This window comes from Microtus oregoni, unplaced genomic scaffold, assembly GCF_018167655.1.
Source record: "Microtus oregoni isolate MIOR12 unplaced genomic scaffold, Mior012 000062F_ref0000492, whole genome shotgun sequence".
Classification (NCBI taxonomy): Eukaryota; Metazoa; Chordata; class Mammalia; order Rodentia; family Cricetidae; genus Microtus; species Microtus oregoni.
This window is the reverse complement of record NW_024543872.1, coordinates 3,263,913-3,279,079: the sequence shown is the minus strand read 5'-3', so window position 1 is coordinate 3,279,079 and position 15,167 is coordinate 3,263,913. Positions and strand designations below refer to the sequence as shown.

The following is a 15,167-nucleotide window of genomic DNA, read 5'->3' as shown; positions in this document are numbered from 1 at the left end:
GCCAACTAACCTCTCTTCGGGGTAAACACGCTTCCACATAGTTACACAAAACCTCCTAAATCAACAGAGACAAAAGCAAAGAGAAAGAACACTAAATGCACAAACATAAAGAAAAACTTCCTAACCACAGTCAATGTAATCAAGCCGAAGTACAGGGTCACTTTGCTTCTGGAATCCAGCCTCACCACACGCCTAACAGCTAAGCTGCCGCCGAGTGAACTTTAGCCTACATTTTTCAGTGCCAGCAAGAGTGAAACCTTTGTCCTACTTTTTAATCATCTTCATATGTAAGAAAATAGCTACGAGATCACACTATAATCAGTGGGAAAAGTTGGACTGTGCTGACCCAATTTTGAAAATGTTACTTTAGTTTATGACAGTTAATAGCTTTTCCAAAATCCAACTCCAGGACAAGGGATGGAATTGATTGAATAAGTGAGAGTCAGACTGGAAAATACCACAGTACCTACTAACTGCCTTTTGTTTCCCGTAAAATTCTTCTCACTCACATACTTGGGAATTAGGAGGAGTAGAAATTAGATATGAAGGTCAACTTGCGAGTTTTTTATTTGATAATCATACTAGAATGATGGTACTATACAGCAGGAATGTTCTAAAACTATCATAGAAGGCTTATGTTTTTTCCAGGTAACGCCACAGTTCATTGGGCATTTGGCAACGCCCGTACACACTCTCAGGGTCAAGGACTACTAAAGTCTAGACTCTAAATAGTAAATCAGGTGGGCAGCTAATTTTAAATTGATTTTCCTACATATTTTTTCAAAGTATATAAGTTGCTATTAAAATAAGTTGTAGCTATAACTGACTAGACTTTCTTAACGAAAAAATAATACAGTTTACAAATTAACATAAGTTTCTGTGTGGAAGTATAGGAAAATCCGGCTGTCAGCTTTTCATCACTTACATAAAATGGATAGATTGCTTTAAAAATTCTCAGCTATATGCAACCATTACTTCTTAGGGCTAAAAAGCCAATAACATTTATTGAGACTTATTCCCATGATAAGCTGCTTTATACCTAATGCAACTTCTTTAGACTTAACATGTAATTGACTCCATTTTATCAATGAGAAAAAGATACTGAAATTAATTCCCGAGTTTACCCGAAGGTAGAAGACATATTTAACGCAGAAGTCAGAGTCCATACTTAAAGCCTTTAATTGCTCCATCAAATTACTTCTCCTGCCAAAGAAAAAATCACTCTCATTCACTTTACAGATGAGAAAGCCCATTTAGATTAAAGCACCTGGCCAAAGTCACACAGCTACCTAGTAACTAGAAAACATGTGACCCCATCACCACTCCAGTGTTGTAGCAGCTGACAATCCATAAAAATACCTTACAACAAATGGAGGAGCAAATATGATGCTTTTCCTAAAACTGTTTAAATGAGTTAAAGGTAAAATATAAACTGTAAGGAAATGTGGCCACAAGTAAACATAGAGATAACATAACAGAAAGATAACAAACGTAACGATAACAGATGTTTTTTCCTAATTCCTTCCTCAACCTTAACATCATTTCTATTTTCTTTCTTTTTTTTTTTTTTTTTTTTAGGACAGGATCTCACTATGTAGCCCTGACTGGCCTGGAACTCACCACGTAGACCAGGTAGGCCACAAACTCAAAGTCCCACCTGAGATTAAAGGTGAGAACCACCATGTCCGGCCTCATTTCATTTTTCTTTTGGTAATGTGGTGATTTAGACTGTTTACACACAATTGATCTGTGGCGATTTAAAAAAAAAATGGAAAAAGACTCAATTAATTCACTTAATTAAATGTCTCAGAAGGTAAAAGTAAATTAAAGCGAATTCATATTACAAATGAAAGTCTCAAAGTAACTGGTATCAAGTATGATATGCAATAAATTAAACTTACATTAGCTGTAGCGCACACCATGGCGCTGTCAGATGTAGCGCGCACCATGGCGCTGTCATGTCGTGGGCACGGAGCCTGGGCGCCGTTTGCTGTTCCACGTCAAACTTGAGAGAACTTGTGCGCATGGGCACAAGCTCCCCCCTCCAACGCGGGGAGTCTTTCGATCTGGCCATCAGATCTGGCCAATCATTATTTAACACGTTTATCGCTCCATTCTGGCCTGAGCCATTGGGTTGATGACACGTCAGGGCTTTGTCTGGCACCGTATATATTCTTCTGCTTCCACGGGGACGGGGTCTTCTTGCCTCTTTCAAACCTCAAGTGTAAGTGCTCCAATAAAGGGTGTTCTGAGAAGGATCCTGTTGCAGTCATCTCTTCTGCTGGCAGTAGTGGCGTGCTGCAATTAGCCATTATGGATGTGGGACGCCTCCAGACAGGCAGTTTTCTACCGCCACCCCTTTAACCCTTTCACTACCAGTCTGAAGAGAAAGAATGCAAGTTCATAGAGCCTGACTAGGCATCGGCAGAAACAAGATTGGAAAATAACAATTTCGTTCCTCAAAAAAATCAAGTTTTTCTAGTATTTTAAAAAAATCTTCCTTTCTCTGAGTTGCAGAACCTCTGCTTTCAGTCTTCTATACATTCACGACAGGATTATTGGAAGCGCGAGAGTTGAGCTCTCTGCAAAAAATGGTTTTGACGATAGACATCAGGAGTGGCAAGCTAGTGTAAGGCTAGTCAGTGCTACCTAGAAGCTTGACAGAGCTCTTAAAGTGACCAAGGTGCGGCAGAGCCTCAAAGATGCGACAGAATGGGTCTCAATCTTCCCAATCTAACAGGGTCAGAGCCAAGACCCTAATCATCAAAGGAGACAAGAGGGGTGTGAGCGCAGAGCTGCAGCAGAGAGACCTGTGCAAACTGCCAGACTAAGGGGAACGAGTCAGGAAAGTTAGGGAGAGCCTGACACCGCCGCAAAAGGGCGAGAGGAAGTGACAGTCCCTTCCCAAGGGCACAGGAAATGGGGTCCCTGGACAGTAACCCCCGTTTCCCGGGGTCCAGGGGAAGGGGTGGGAAGGACACAGCGAGGGGCAAACGCTGGTGACCTCCACCTCGGTTCCCGCAGGCACTCCGGGAATCTCCCGAGTCCCCAGCCAAGCTCACCTCTGGAGCGGAGGATCCTGAAGGCAGAGAAGCGACTGAGACTGCCAATTGCCCGGGACGCCACCACCTTGAGCAGAAGAGGACGAAAGTAGAAAGCTCTTGTAGCTGGGCGCAATGAAGCCGAGGATTTTTCTTTTCTCAGTCTGTCCGGCAGGGCGCCCGATGTACTGCCTTACTAAAACGCAGACTCTGAGTAGTCGCCGGGCCTCTCACCCTCCCTCTTGCTCCCAACTAATCGGGCCGAAAGGATGATTTCTCTGAAGGAAGACCAAGGACCCCTGAGGAGGGGGGCGGAGTGTCTGACTTTCTAGTCAGGCGCTCAGAGGGCAGCCCTCAAATTCCGCAGTGACCCCGGGCGGAGCGAGAGAGGTCCTTGCGGAACGGGAGCCGCCCCTCGGTGAGGGCTGGCGGTTGTCATTCTGGGCTAGACCTTCTTGGAAGCAGCGGGCTTCGCGGTCTCTGAGGTGCTGCGGCGTGCGATTTGGCTTTCTTCTGACTTTCCCGCAGGCAGGTCCCACTTCGCTCCCGGCTCCTGTCTCCGGGACCCCTTCCCTTTCCCGTGAGGGTCGAAGTCCCAAGAGCGGGACAGGCTGCGGAGTCCAGGCCTCCAGTGCCAACCGCCTCCTGGCGGGCAGCAGGTCGCGTTCTGCCGTAGCTCGCAGCAGGGGTGTCGCCCTTCTCCACTTCGGGTTCACGGACTGTTTGCGTGTGTCAGAGCGTTGTCGTTTCCCCTGCTTTACCTGTTGAGGCAGTCCCGCGGCTGTTGCGATTGAGAACGTGTTGTTAAGTGCGGGCCTCGGGTGTGGAAGACGAGACAATCCTCCTCCTGCTTAGCGATCCAGAGTTCACGGATGGCGGGCATCTGGGCATCCTCACCAAAGTAGCCGCAGCCATTGGAACAGTGTGTTAACTGGTAGTCACAGGTGGTAGAACTAGACTAGAGAGCCCTAGTCTCTACTTCTAATTGAGCGCTCAGCTTTTCACGTCGCCTAGCTTGGGTGTTTTGTTTGTTTTTAGTGCTGGAAAGATGGTGCTGAAATAAACGGATTTGTGTCAAAAGAAAGTAAAGTCAGCTTCCGGTGCGTTGCACTATTTTGTTTAGTACCCACTACCCCCACGTTTCATTCATTTGCACTTTCGGTTACTTGACTGGCTCAGAAAGATTATATAAAATTTCTTTTTTTGTGGCAAGCCCAGTGTTCAAAACAAAAATAGCACTCAGTAGTTAGCCGATTATTCTGCAAGAGAGGAAACAAGAAATGGCTGAAATGGTTATGGAAAGAAAGAAGGGAGCTTTCTGGGTTTTTCTTGTTTGTTTGTTTGCTTTTTGACAGTCTCTCTGTTAGGTAGTTCTGACTGTCCTGGAACTCACTATTTAGACCAGACTGGCCTCAAACTTAAAGAGATCTAACTGCCTCTATCTCTTGAGTGCTGGGATTAAAGCGTTTTTATTTAATACCTATTATGAACGTCTTTTCATGTCAATACATGCATGCATATCTTTTCATTTTTTCCCAACCTGCTGAATAGTCATGATATATTTATGATGTAGCTAGTTCTATTGATTCCCATTTAGAATAGTTCCAACTATAAGTAATACTCTAACAAGCATTGTGGCTGGTTTTTATGTATCCCCCACTCCCCCGTGCTGAATATGGAATTTAGCCACTGGATTGCTTTAAAACAAATTTTTAAAAGGTATTTTCGGGGGCTGGAGAGAGGCTAAGCAGTTAAGGACACTTGCTGCACTTGGCAGAGGATCCAACTTCGATTCCCAGGACCCATGACGGGCAGCTCACAACCACCTCTTGAATCAATTGAATACCTTCTTCTATCTTCCATGGGCACCCATACATATGTGGCTTACACTCACAGAAATACAAACACATATAAAAATAGGGATTTTTTTTGTTAGTGTGACTATTTTAGTTTGACTGATTGATGCTGGGGATCAAACACAGGGTATGTAATAGACACGCGCTCTGGCGTTCAGCTGTACTCGAAGGCCCTGGCATTTTACTTTCTTATAGGAACTGCTTATTTGTTCATTTTTGCTTGTGGTCTGCATATCAGATAGGAACCTGTTCAGTTGCAAATAATAGAAAATTCTATTAAATTTGGGGATTCCTTATCTCCTGGACCATCAGTGGGTGTGTTTCAGATAGAATATGACTAGGACTGTTTTTTTTTGTTTTGTTTTTCATAAAATTTTCAGTTCTGTCTTCTTTTGATATCAACTTTGTCCTTAGGTAGCACTGTTAATATTTGTACAACTACAGCCAAAGGAATGATTTGTGTTTTAGAACTGCAGACAGAAAACTTGAGTATTAGACTAACTAAACATCAGTCCCGTGGTCAAGGCAAGGTGCTGTAGGGCTTAGCCATCTGAGCCTTTAATCCCTGCAGCATTAAGATCACTCTGATTGGGTCAATCCCTTGTAGACTTCCCTGACAACTACATAGTGGGGAAATGCACTCTAGAACAAAATATAGATTAAAAATTTCAGATTTTCCCTTTTAATTTGAAACAGGCTCTTTATAGATTATATTAACCATATTTTCTCTAATGTATTCTTTGCTTTTTAACTCAATTTTAGTTTTTTTAAAATTGTGTGTGGGTTTAAAATATTTTAGTAATCAAATATGTTAACACTTAATTTATGGCTTCTAGATCTTACTCATCTAATGGGAGGTGGCCTTGCCTAATGGGTGAAGTGTTTGCTGTGCAAGTATGAAAACTGAGTCCATACGCTGGGTTAAAAGAAGCTGGACATGTAGCTTTGTGGGCCTGTAATCCTAGCACTAGTGGAGAGAAGAGAATCTAGGGATTGCTATCCAGCCAGACAACCAATAAACTGACTCTATTTTTTCTGCTAGATTTTTGGCTCTATTTTTTCTGCTAGAGGTGTCTGGATTTATCCAAGTCTTTCAATAGTACTACGGTAATTTTTCTAGGGGACTAAAGAAATGGCTCCGTTTTAAAAGCACTGGCTATTCTTCAAGAAGTCCCAGGTTTGATTCCCAGCTTTAATGAGAGGCCTTATCTCAAAAAGTAAGGTGTAGAAGTGATTGACCTCTAACCTCCACTTCCATGTATACACACATGCACACCCATATTCTCTCATCTTTTTGTTTTGAGACAGGCTCTCACTGTGTACCTCTGACTAGCCTTGAACTTACTATGTAGACCAGGCTGACTTCGAAATCATAGATATCTGCTTGTGTCCACTCAAAGTGCTGGGATTAAATAAAAGTGTGTGCCATCTTTCCTGACTCTGGTATTTTTATATTTTTAAATGTTTTTAGATCTTTTATCACATGGCATTTTTTATACTTATAGTGTGAACAATAGACCTTATTTTTCCCAAGCAATTAGTCATTTCCCAGCAAATTGATTGATCAAGTCATCTTTCCTCCATTTACTTTAAACCCTACATTATATATCAAATTATAAATTCCTATATCTTTAGGTATGCTTGTTATAAGAAATTGTCATACAATTTCTGAGGGTCAAGAATCTGGGCTACTTGGCAGGGTTGTTGTGATTTTGGAGTTTTAGGAGGTTGTCGTCAGCATGTTGGGCAGGTGGTAGTCATCTGAAGGCTTTCCTGTTCCAGAAGATCAGCTTCCAAGCTCACTCACATGGCTGTTGGCAGTGACTTTCCAGCTGGCTCTCCAGAGTATCTGAGATATTTAGACAGAAACTGCGATCTTTTTCACAGCTTGATTTCAGAAGCCATGCCATCTCTTCTGACAGAGCAGTGCAGTGTGGAAGGCAGCCAGACCAAGAGTACAAAAACTGAGAGAAAAGATGCTGGGGTCAGCTTGGAGGCTGGCCACTACAGTATCCTCATAAACCTTAAGTTTCTTATTTACTTTTTAAGTAAAAATACGTTTAAAAATTAAGACATTGGGTCAGTGAAGTGATCCCATGGGTAAAAGCTCCTGCCACCAAGCCAGAGAACCCGACTTGAATCATGGAACCTCTTGGTAGAAGGAAAGCTTTAACTCCCACAGGTTGTCCAGTGACCTCTACATGTGTGCTATAGTATATGCTCACCTCCCCCAGCTAACGATTATTTCTTTTATTAACATTTATCTGGGAGGGAGGCCCATGGCACTCATATGGAGATCAGAAGACTTCTTGTAGGAAGTTTGTTGTGGTCCCAGAACCTGTATGCCACTTGGGACCTGGAACTCCGTCTAGGGACAGTGAGGGAGTGAAGAAAGGACAATCACTGAGGAAATGACAGACATGTACAGAAAAGCTGGGGTCAGATGGGGTGTGCAAACCTCTGAAGTGACATCTACCACTAGAACTTGGAACATCACCATATTATATACAGCACAAGGGGAGGAGCTAGCTTGTCTTGGGTAGGAGGTGTCTGTAGGTGTCTTTTGGAAAATCTTCTCAGGCTGTGAACCTCCAGGAGGCGGAGGGAGCTGCGGTTGCTAGTTTTTGTGCATTTTGGTTTCTTCATTACACTTGGATTCCTTCCCATGAGCTTTGCCGTCCCTCTGAGTCTTCCCAGGGCAGGCTTTGTCACTGTTGTGGGGCTCAGGCATCAGAGCCTTTAGCATGGCTGTGTCAATGTCAATGATACACATTCATTTTAGAACTTTACTCAGGGCCTCCTCTGCTCCCTGTAGGAGGTGGTCCTCTCATCCTATCATACCAGTCCTGAGGACAAACTCAGGTCCTCATGCTTGACAACAAGCTAAACCCGCTAAGCCATCTCACCAGCCCCTAACAATTATTTTAATTTTCTTTTTTTTTTTGGTTTTATTTATGTGTTATGCTTGTGTTTATGTATGCACTCCATATGTGTGTCTGTTGCCCATGGAGGTCAGAAGAGTGGGTCAGATCTCCTAGAACTGGAGATGATGGATGGTTATGAGCCATGAGGTAGGCTTTAGTAACCAAGTGCTCTTACCAGATGAGCCATCTCTCTAGCTCCATCCTAACAATTATTTCTTTTTTCATTTGTTTGTTTTTGTGATAGGATCTCACTATGTAGCCTTGGCTGAGTTGGAACTCACTGTGTAGACCAGACCGCCCTCAAATTTGGAGAAATCTACCTGCACTGCCTCCTGAGTGCCAGGATTAAAGACACGTGCCACCATGCCCTGCCTAACAGTTGTTTTTAACATTGTACCCTAGGGGTATTTTATTATGATTCAAGGAAATACAAATATTTTTTCCTCTTTTAATGGGTGGTAGCAAACAAAAACTTATTTTTATGTATATGGGTGTTTTGCCTACATGTTTGTCTATGCAACACTATGTGCCTGGTGCCCACAGAAGCCAGAAGAGAATGTTGGGTGTCCTGCGACTGGAATTACAGGCTGCTGTAAGCTGCCATGAAGGTTCTGTGAATCAAACCTGTATCCTCTGGAAGAACAGCAAGTGTTCTTAACCTTTGAACCATCTCACCAGCTCCTATTTTCTTATCTTTTATGGCTGATTGTATATAATACAGTAGTTCCCTGGTTGCTAGTGTATGACTTACTTAACCAGTTCCCTATTTGCTATTATTCTAATCTTTTTCTATTACAGAATGTGTTTCTCTATAACTTTGGAGACTGTCCTGGGACTAACTCTTGTAGACCAGGCTGGCCTTAAACTCACAGAGATCCGCCTGCCTCTGCCTCTGTGCTGGGATTAAAGGTGTGCCACCACTGCCAGGTTTCCTAATCTCTTAGTATGGATATACCATTCATTGTGAGGAATAGATGATTCATACTTAGAATAGTTATTTGTACAATGGAAAAGCTATGCCAGTATAATTATAATATTGCTAGAAAAGAATAATTGATAATGGTATTTTATGGTGGCTGTGAATGAGTTTATCAGATTTCATAGACTGTGTACACTACAGATTGCTGAAGTAATTCAAGACATAATTTGTTCTTTTCTTCGTAGGTTTCAGAATGTCTACCATCTTGTCTTCCACTTTTAAAAACATTTCTACTACATCAAAATGGGCCCTCAGATTTTGTAAGTTCAATTTTTCTTTCTTAAGTGTAGACTTATAAACATTGTGCATCGTTATTAAATGATACACACTTTGTTTTCTAGCTGAAAGACCTCTGAGCTGTTCTTCCTAGCTACAATCAGCCCCAGGTACTGTAATTTTCAAGCAAATACTTCTCCATTAAATGTTAGAATTCTGTATTTGTGAATTCTGAGTAAAACTCAAACTAATTTGTTAATTCTTCCCCTTTTATGATCAACATATCATTATTACCTTCAAATAAAAATATGTATAGTCAATCAGTACCATTCCTTTGGGCTTAAGATGATAAAAGAAGACTGCTTCCTGGCCTTTGGCACTCATAGAGTCATGAAGGTCCTATAAACTTGGTGGGTCAGTGTATGTAGCCCTGACTGTCAGTCCTGGAAAAGATAAGCTTACACACTGTCTGGAAATCACTGTGGAGCCCCACGTTAACTTTTACAGTTGTAGTTAGTGGTAGACGTCTCTATTAAATATCTTACTATCTTATATACAAGAGGACCTGTTTCTGAAATAGAGGTGAATGGGAAAACTAATAAAAGAAGATGTTTAGCTATCATGGAATGAAAGAGTGGGGAAATTCATTGATTTGATGGTGTTATGTAGATCCTCAATGAAACCCAATGAATTAGGCTTCTTCACTGTTGAAAATCACTGTGTGATGTAAACATTTCCTGACAGATTGTCAACATTTTTTTCTCCTTGTCTGGGCTTTCTGTTGACTCTTTCTGATTTTAGATTTATTTTATATATAATATAAGATATATTATTTGTGCAATGGTTTCATAGAAAAAGTGCCATCTAGGATCAGGACATGTACTCTGTTTCAGCATGGTATCTTTTCGGCTAGTGTGGCCAAATGACATCTCTATGTTTTATAGTTTCCTTCTCTTAAAAAAAAAAAATGGTTGCCAGCCTTACTATATAGGTATGAATATATCTCTAAGTTCTTTAAGTACTGGGAATATAGTGGTAGAACTCCTACCTAGCATGTTCAAGACCCTGGTTCAATCCCCACCCTGTACTAAGAGAAAAGGGACAAAATCAAAGCAGATTTGCCTAGCACACTGTACTCAACCCACCACCACCATAGCAGCTACAACAGCACACAGCCAAAATGCCCTTCATCAACTAAAGTCAGTATGTTCATGGTGGTATTATCTTCCCACAATATTCGTAGACATCTGTTGCCTAATCTCAACTAGAGAACTTAAGTCCTAGAGCCTCTAAATTCTAACCAGAATTTAGATTTCTATTGTCTTTATTATTCACAAAGAATAATAAAGGATAGTTCCTTTCTGACTTATGTCACCTTTCCCCTGATTTAACTGTTCACTCAGGCTTTTGCTTTGCATAATCACCCACGCAGACCTGACTCCTTGCCAAGTAGTAAAAGGTCATTCTGATGACAACAGAGAAATCATTTTTCACTCATTTAGACTAGTCTCTGTTGTCCGGTAGCCATTTTTTTGGTGTTTTTCTTTTCTTCCTATGTTATAAGCTCTGAAAGTCTTGAGACTTATGTCCCCAGTGTCAAACAGTATTTTATAAGTGGTTTGTGTTAATGCTGCTGATGATAACGGCACAAAAAGGCACTGATAAGCAAAGGAATGTGACTGGCTGGTTTTAGGATAGGGAAGAGCCATGTGCCTGTGCCAAGCAGGTTTTAGGTTACAATAGTTATAACTATATAATTCCTCTTAACTCGTTTGAGTATTACTGCTGGAAGAAGTGTGAGCAAATGACTACAGGATGTATAGGTGTCCTGTCATCTCATGAACCATGTCTAGTGGGAATTTTGACTGATTTGATGATTATTTTTTTGTTTCTCTGTCTATGCTCCTGTTTTTCTCACACACAGATAGCAGTTATGTAAAGCATGACACATCTTTTTTAATTTTTTTTTATTAATTTTTATTGAGCTCTACATTATTCCCTGGTTCCCTCCCTGCCCCTCCCCTCCCCTTCAACCCTCTCTCACAAGGTCCCCATGCTTCCAGTTTACTCAGGAAATCTTGTCTTTTTCTACTTCCCATGTAGATTAGATCTATGTATCTCTTTCTCAGGGTCTTCATTGTTGTCCAGGTTCTCTGGGATTGTGGTTTGTAGGCTGGTTTTCTTTGCTTTATGTTTAAAAGCCACTTATGATTGAGTACATATGATAATGGTCTTTCTGGGTCTGGGTAACCTCACTCAAAATGTTTTCTAGCTCCAGCCATTTGCCTGCAAAATTCAATCTGTCGTTATTTTTTTTCCTGCTGTGTAGTACTCCATTGTATAAATGTACCACATTTTCCTTATCCATTCTTCAGTTGAGGGGGGGCATTTAGATTGTTTCCAGGTTCTGGCTATGACAAACAAAGCTGCTATGAACATAGTTGAGCACATGTCCTTGTGTCACGATTGAGCATCCTTTGGATATATACCCAAAAGTGGTATTGCTGGGTCTTGAGGAAGGTTGTTTCCTAATTTTCTGAGAAGTCATCATACTGATAACCCAAGGGGCTGTGCCAGCTTGCACTCCCCCAGCAATGCAGAAGTGTTCCCTTTACCCCCACAACCTCTCCAGCATAACTTGTCATCAGTGTTTTTGATCTTGGCCATTCTTACAGGTGTAGGATGGAATCTCAGAGTTGTTTTGATTTGCATTTCTCTGATGACTAAGGATATTGAGCATTTCCTTAAGTGTCTTTCATCCATTTTAGATTCCTCTGTTGAGAGTTCTCTGTTTAGGTCTGTACCTCCTTTTGTTCTTTTCTCCCAGGATTTGTGGCTATCCTACAGCTAGCTTACAGATGACGTAACTTTTACATTGCCCTAGTTCTTTTCATGGCGTCTTTTCAGCCTCTGTAATGGGTATTTTTTGCCATGTTTCTTTGCTTGGATTCCTACCAAAGAGGATCTGGCCTGGCACAGTTCATCTCTTGTTTGCCAATGACACGACTAGCTAATTGCTATGGTTTATAGAGTGTACACACCAAAGGTCATGAGCTGGAAGTTTGCTCCTTGTGGTAATACTGAGAGGCGCTAGAACCTTTAAGAAATCCCAGCACTGGGGAGGCTTAAGTAGTAGTAATGTTGAGAGTTTGAGGCCAACCTAAGCTACATTATGAATTTGATATGTAGCAGTACCCAGTTTTTGTTTTGTTTTGTTTTTTAAATGAACTTAAAAGGAAAGTAATTTGGTCATTGGTATGAGTCTGGTATCAACCTTTGAGAGTGGCTGGGGTTTTTTTTGTAGTTGTTGTTTCATTTTTTTTTAAGATTTATTTATTTATTTAGTATGCAATGTTCTGCCTGTATAGATACATACCTACAGGCCTGAAGATGGCACCAGATCTCCTTCCTAATAGCTTTGAGCCACCATGTGGGTTCCTGGGAATTGAACTCGGGACCTTTGGAAGAGCAGCCAGTGCTCTTAACTACTGAGCCATCTCTATAGTCCAAGAGTGGCTGTTTTAAAATGAGTCCATCCCAAGGGCTTGTCTTCTTCTGTACATAGCCATTTTTCTTCCTGTTTCTTTGCTGTGGTATGTTTAGCTTTGTTATGACATAGCCAGGGAGACCTTCACCAGGACCTCAGTATGCACCATTTAATTAGTTTAGATTCCTTAATGTCCAGTCTCGAGTATTTTATTGTAGCAAAAACAAAACAAAATATGGTGCTAATATACACTAGTCAACTGCTTTGTTGATTTGTCCAGTGGGCCTGGCATATCCCCTCTGAACACGATCAGTTTGTGCCTTGGATTTAGAGTTATGACCTTGTTTGACTATCCCATTGGCAGAGACTATAAACAGTACAGCTCTTTTTAGAGGAGACAAAGGCAGACCTATCAGAATTACACCCAACTTCTCAATGGAAATTATAAAAGCCAGAAGGTCATCGTAAAATAGACCCAAATACCAGAAAGAGAGAAAGAGAGCAATCATAGCAAAATGTATCTGGGCAAGTGTTCCACTTGAGCTTCTTCCCTATCCTTGATTTCATATATTTTATTAATATTTCGTTGAACTTTATCTTAAAGCTGTCCAGACCAAGTCAAAGAAGACCTTAGCAAAACCCAATATGAAGAATATAGTGGTGATAGAAGGTGTCCGCATTCCATTTCTGCTGTCCGGCACTTCGTAAGTATGACATGATCATGGTAGTCGTTTCTCTTTTAAGGTACTGTTTGAAGTAGTCTCTGTAGGTAATAATGCCATTAGTGGGGAACCATATGGAAAGTACTTGTATAAAGTCAGTATAGAACAAGTCAAATCAGTGCGGTATATAATAGCAAGATGTTTTATCCTTTTTTATAAACTAGCTTGCCATGGTATTAGCCTGAAATTGCCTTAATTGAAAGTTCGGTGTAGATCCAGATAGCATCTTTTCCAACAGGGTGTCCTTTTTTTTTCTGGAACATTGATTGCTTCTGTAGGCACAGTTAGTGCTGAGGATGGTCTGTAAAAATTCTGAGAACCTGCTACTTTGATCCTGAAAATGATGAGGCTTTGAGTTGACACAGCTGGTCTAAATGCCGCTTGTAGCTCAACCCCAAGTATTTTGGACTAGCCTGATAATTTCTCAGAATCAAACAACTGTTTTTCTTAGGGTTTTCTATCCTCTAAATGAGATTCATTCTACACAAAAACTGATAATGAATTCTGCTAATTAAGTTCAGGAATTAGTTCTGTTTTGTTTAAATTGTGTTAGTTTGTTAATATTTCTATTTTGCACAGGCAGTCACTAACATTAAAAACTGGAGAGTATTAGGCTCTTTGTAGTAGTAGGAGAAACAATAAGGCCTATCTTATGTGTTCATATGGAAAATTTGACATCTTGGAGATATATTACTTTTAAATGGAAAAGCATAGGGGCTAAAGAGATGGCTCAGGAGGTAAGAGCCCTTTGAGAGGACCCAGGTTCAATTCCCAACACCCACAAGGCAGCTCACAACTGTGTTTAACTCCAGTTCCAGGGAATCCAACACAGTCATACATGCAGACAAAACACCAATGCACTTAAAATAAAAATAAAATTTAAAAAAGGAGCCAGTGAGATGGCTCAGTGGGTAAAGGTGCTTGCTACCAAATCTGATGACACAAGTACAGGTCCTGGAAAACAAGGGGAGAACTGACTCCTACAAGTTGTCCTGTGCCTTCCCCAAATGTATGAGCACACAGCACCAAATGTTAAAAGAGAGAAAAGACTTAAACAAGGTGTAGAGCCTCATGTGTGATGTGGAGGGAGGAGGAGGGAGGGAAGAGCAGGAAGGCTGGGGTTAGTGACTCTAACAGACTTTTTGCAGGAAGGGAAAATAGTAGCTTATAGTGGAGAAAACTGATAGGTACCATCTGAACCAAATGCTCAAGTTAACATCACCGGTAATAAGTAATTTTAATGCCACACATCCCAATAGGAAGCAATGAGAAGAGTGCCTTGCCTCCGATCTCAGGTGTCAAAAGTGGGAAACTATCATAGTTTAGAGGTGGCTAAGCCGCCATAACAACTAGATGCCACATGGCCCTGTGGGTTAGATCCTGGAGCTGGAAAAGGGTGTTCATAGGAAACTGGTGAGAGCCACAAAGTTAGTGGCTTAGTGAACAGTACCTTGAAGAAGCTGGATAGAAAGAACTCAGCTCTGTCCTTTCTGCTCTTTGGTAAATCTCAGATTATTTCAAAGGAAAAAGTTTCATAAAACAACTAAAACATGCCCCTCGTATCCTTTTGAGCTATACAAAATAAAAAATGTAGTCATCCCCTGCCCCCCAAAAAAGCTCTCAAAAAAGAAGGTTAGTTTAAAAAAAAAATATTTAACACATGCCATTCTGAATAATAAAAGTATGGGATATAATTTTTTAATGTACATGATATTTGATGTTTGGGGTTGGGATTTTTGTTTGTTCCTTTTGAGACAGGGTCTCCTGCTGTAGCTGGACTGGCCTAGAATTTGTGAGCATTCCTCCAGTCTTGGCCTCCCAGGTGCTGGGATTATGGGTCTGAGCACCATGCGCAGCTAGAACATCTGTTTGGTCAGATATCCAGAAAATTCTGTAGGTGTTTAAGGCTTGTCAGGTTTTTTAAGATGACAGCAAAGTCACA

The 15,167-nt window shown here is 41.2% G+C and overlaps 1 protein-coding gene and 1 pseudogene across 1 annotated transcript in view; one reads left to right on the top strand and one right to left on the bottom strand.

Annotated features, from left to right (window-relative positions):
- LOC121439576 (trifunctional enzyme subunit alpha, mitochondrial-like) overlaps positions 1 to 15,167 on the bottom strand; it is a 73,894-nt gene that overhangs the window by 27,785 nt on the left and 30,942 nt on the right. The window lies entirely within an intron of this gene.
- The window catches only part of LOC121439579, a 29,486-nt pseudogene continuing 23,304 nt past the window's right edge, over positions 8,986 to 15,167 (top strand).